The 4722-nt window shown below is 49.6% G+C and overlaps 1 long non-coding RNA gene across 1 annotated transcript; it reads left to right on the top strand.

Moving 5' to 3' along the window:
• Positions 1 to 207: 207 nt before the first annotated feature.
• On the top strand, positions 208 to 4368 carry LOC139262888 (uncharacterized). Its single transcript, XR_011592988.1, has 2 exons — positions 208 to 403; positions 3133 to 4368. It is a non-coding gene; the product is annotated as an uncharacterized lncRNA (long non-coding RNA).
• Positions 4369 to 4722: the final 354 nt, after the last annotated feature.

The raw sequence follows: 4722 nt of genomic DNA, 5'->3' as shown, positions 1-4722 counted from the left end.
TCGGGCCCTCACTCCCTCCCTCCCCCCCCCCCGCCCGCCATTGGGAACGGCTGCCTCCCCCCCCCCCGCTGCGGTCGGTCAGTCGGGCCCTCACTCCCTCCCTCCCCCCCCCCCGCCCGCCATCGGGAACGGCTGCCTCCCCCCCCCCGCTGCGGTCAGTCGGTCGGGCCCTCACTCCCTCCCTCCCCCCCCCCCCCGCCCGCCATCGGGAACGGCTGCCTCCTCCCTGCCTCCCGTTCGTGGGAATGACGCCACACCGCTGAGCTGACTGTAAGGCTTCCACCTCAAGTGAAAGGTTGCTTGCTGCCTGCTTACTGCCCGACTGCCCCTCCCTCCCTCCCGTTCGCGGGAACGATGCCACACCGCTGAGCTGACTGAACCTGCCTGAAGCACTTTCACACAGGTAGGAAGATGGTTTATTTAATCTTTTCTTTGCTTATAAATTTTTCTTCAGGTTGGATTTATTTGTATAATATTTGTATGTATAAATAAGGATTTATTGTAGAATTTAATGACTTCCCTTCCCCCCTCCCCCACCCCCCACCTCGTTCTGGACGCCTAATTTGTAACCTGCGCCTGATTTTTTAATGTATAGACAAGGTTTTTTCAGTTCTACAAAACTCTTCACTTGCTCCATTCTAAGTTAGTTTGGAGTATGTTTTCACTGTGGAAACTTTGAAATCAGGCGTCAGTGGCCGAACACGCCCCCTTTTGAAGAAAACATTCTGTTCCAAAGTGAAACTGTTCGAACTGACTAGAACTGCAGAAAAATAAATGTGGAGAATTGCGATTTCTAAGATAGTTCGTTCTCCACCAGTTGCTCCTAAAAATCAGGCGCAAATCATGTGGAAACTTGGGCCCCTAGTCCCAGCATAGTTCAGGTGTAGTCCGTTCCCACGGACCAGCTCTCTCTTTCTCGAGTGTTGGTGCCAGTGTCCCACGAATCGAAACCTACTTCTCCCACACCAACCTCTGAGCCACGCATTCATCTCCCTGATTCTATTGACCTTATGCCAATTTGCTCGAGGCTCAGGTAATAATGCAGAGATTATTACCTTTGTGGTTCTGCTTTTCAATTTAGTCCCTAGCTGTTCAAACTCTCTCAGCAGAACCTCTTTCTTAGTCCTACCTATGTCATTGGTACCTACCTGTACCACGACAACTGGATCTTCCCCGTCCTATTCCAAGTTCCTCTCCAGCCTGGAGGACATGTCCTTTACCCTGGCACCGCGTGGGCAACACAGCCTTCGGGATGCACGCTCTTGGCTGCAGAGAACATCTATCTATCTCCCTAACTATACTGTCCCCTACTACAACCACCTGCCTCTCTACTCCCCCCACTTGAATGGCTTTCTGCACCACGGTGCCTTCGTCAGTCTGCTCGTCCACCCCGCAGTCTGCACACTTGTCTTCAAGGGTTGCAAGAACCTCAAATCTATTGGACAAGTGCAGGGACTGAGGCTCCTGCAAGACTACCTCCTAGATCCCCTCACCTGCTTCACTCACAGTCACACCCTCCTGTCCCTGACCACGTGTCAATTCTAAAGTATTTAATCTAGAGGGTGTGGCTACCTCCTGGAGCAAAAGGTCCAGGTAACTTTCTCCCTCCCTGATGTCACACAATTTCTGCAGCTCGGACTCCTGCTCCTCAACTCGGAACCGAAGTTCGTCGAGCCGCACACCCTTACCACAGATGTAGTCGCCCTGGACCAAAACGTCCAGAAGCTCCCACATATTGCAGCAGCAACACATCTCCTGTTTTCCCATTATTTAATTTAATTAATTAGTTTAGTGTTAATCATGTATTTACCCTATGTAGTTTATTAAATTAATTAAACAAATAAAGGTTAGTTTTTAGTATTTAGTTATGTGCTATATGTTAATTTAAAAGAAAAAAGAAAAACTTAGCCCACAGTCACTACCAATCACTTACCTGCCTTACCTGTGATGTCACACAGCAGAGTTCTCCTCACCCGGAGACGTGCGATCTCCTGGGAGAGGCACAAAAACAGATAAAAACCCAGGCCAATTGGGGAATAAATCTGGGAAAATTCCTTTCTGACCCAACCAGGCGATGAAGACTAGTCCAGGAGATCACACTGGCTGTATGCTGTGGTCTGCTGTGGCTTTCATCCCCGTTCTCGGGCCTCGGTCTGCTCCCGCTCTGTGGAAAAAGTTAGGAAAAACAAGGCAAAGCAACACCTCCCGCCCCCACTTCTCTGAATCCTCCCACTTATCAAACTCTTGTTTTCTCACTCTGAGCTGATGCACTGCACAGAACTCTGCACACAACATGGAGCTCATTATTGCCAGTCTGCAGACGATGGTGGACTCCCAGAGAGACTATGTGGATCCAGACCTCATGACACGTGTCATGGGTGATGTAGCAGCTTCCATTGCAGCACAGGCGGAATCAACCCAACGTCTTGGTGCTGTAATGCAGTCAATGGTTGGCGGCCTGGAAGCTCAGACTGCTCTCATTCAGTCTCAGCTTGATGCCACGCATGGTCTGATTGCTGTCATGTAGACAATGGTTGCTGGCATTGAGTCTCAGTCTGCTCTCATGCAATCTCTGCTGAATGCTACACATGCTCTGACTGCTGTCATCGCCACTGGGTCCACCACAGTCCACCGGGGATCTCACGGTATTTGAGCAGCTCACCAATCTATGCTCCAGCAGATAGGTGGGGATGCTGAAGTGCTGCCTTGGGGGAGTGGCAGTGGGTCAGTGGAGCAGGAACCTGCTGTCCTTTCTCACAATGACAGCATTCCTGATCCCACCACTGCCACTGCCATTGCGTTTGTTGCTGCCTGTCATCCGGCCAGCCCAGACTGCCGCCACCCAGCCTGAGGTGATGCAGTCTACAGCTGGGCCTTCCAGGCCCAGGGCTGGTTAAGGGCATCCTGAAAGACCATCTGACCTTGTCTCTGGCCTGACACACAGCAGCCTTCCACCAGCCGTGCAGCAGTCATAAGGAACACACTGGGGAGGAGCACTAGAATAGTTAAAAGCAAAGAGGGGATATAAGGAATTGCACACGGGGGATTCTTAAATACATTATGACACAGTTAAATGTTATTACATACATTTTTATTGGAATGTTTCATCTTTGCTGTTGTCTCTCATTTCAGTTTTGGGGCTTTGGTATGGAAGGGCAAATTGATGTGGTGATGGGGACATCCAGAGGAACCAGGAAGTGGGATGGAATTCACTGGAACCAAACTCTGAAGTGACGGTCGCGGACCGCCCTTGCAGAATCGTAATTAAGTGGCTGCCTCTTCCGTCGCTGGTGTTGCTGCTTCTGCACCTCCTCATCTTTGTCCTCCTCCTCCTGAGAGGGTGTGGCTATGCCTGGTGGCAATGGCTGTGCCCTCATGATGACCAGGTTGTGCAGCATGGAGCAATCGACGACAAAGAGGGACACCCGCTCAACCGAGTACTGGAGGACTCTTCCCGAGCGGTCAAGGCAGTGGAACTGTTCCTTAAGCACTCCAATGGTCTGCTCAATGTTGTTCCTGGTGGTGGCTTGGCTCTCATTGTATGAGAGCTGGGCAGGAGTTTTAGGGTTGCGGAAGGGAGTCATGAGCCATGTGGAGAGCGGATAGCCCTCGTCTCCGAGCAGCCAGCCGTGAGCTTGATGTGGTGGCTGGAAGAGATCTGGCACAAGGCATCGTGGCTGCTGCCAGGCTAGCAGGCATGATGGTGAGGGTTCTGCATGTGTAGTCGCACATGTAAGGTTACTAATCTTCAGAAAAATGCAGACCATGAACTAAAAATTGATTGATACAAGCTTTGGAATTAAACTGGATAATTAAGGACATCCTGTGATCAGGAACCAAAATTGACTTCATGCATAACAACAATGGAGTTGTTACATGAGGCCCTGAACTTGATTGACCAGGGTGGGGAAAACAGCCACTGGAGACATCGAGTCTGTAATAAGATCGGACAACAAAAGACCCCTACGAGTGCAAATTTTGGGGCTAACAGCATTCAGCATAAGGAAATCTCTTTTGCATTGTTGACTCCGCGTGCAAATTAGTAGCCATTCAACCTCATCACCAACCAGTTAAATAGATTGATAATCGAATTTCATCCCAGCGGGAAACTTATTCAAAACCTGGATATAAATATATGGACACAAGCAGGTTAAGCAGAAGCAGGAGGAAGACACAGGAAGAAACAGCAAGGAGGCTCAGAAGGAAAGGAACAGAAGCTGCAGTTAGCGGCCAGAAGAAGAACCACAAACCTACAATAGCTACAGCCAGGGCTGGTGATTGTATGTCTTAAGTCAATTTCTCTCGGCAGTCTAGTCCTGTAGTTTTTGTCATTTTTTGTTGCATAATAACACTGGGTTAATCCTAAAATTTTGTGCCACGTGTTGTCCTTTCCCACCATAAGTTCCGAGGTCTAAGAATCAGAGTAAAGCGAACAAATCAAACACCCTACACACACCAACTGCACATTAAGTGAGTAATAGCCTTTGTGGTTACAGAATACCTCAGGATTGTATTGCAGTGCCCGCAAAGTGATGTGGGTGCAGTCAATATCACCCTGCACCACGGGGAAGCCTGCTATCCTGATGAAGCCACATACACGTTCGTGCTGCTTCTCTCTGGTCATGGGGAAGGAAATGTAGTTGCTTCTCCTTCTGTACAGAGCATCAGTAACCCCATGGATGGAGAGATGGATGACAAACTGGGAGTTGTTGGAGATGTCTC

Source organism: Pristiophorus japonicus, chromosome 4, assembly GCF_044704955.1.
Source record: "Pristiophorus japonicus isolate sPriJap1 chromosome 4, sPriJap1.hap1, whole genome shotgun sequence".
NCBI classification, from domain to species: Eukaryota; Metazoa; Chordata; class Chondrichthyes; family Pristiophoridae; genus Pristiophorus; species Pristiophorus japonicus.
Note: the sequence above shows the minus strand (reverse complement) of the source record. Positions and strands in the feature narration are given on the sequence as shown.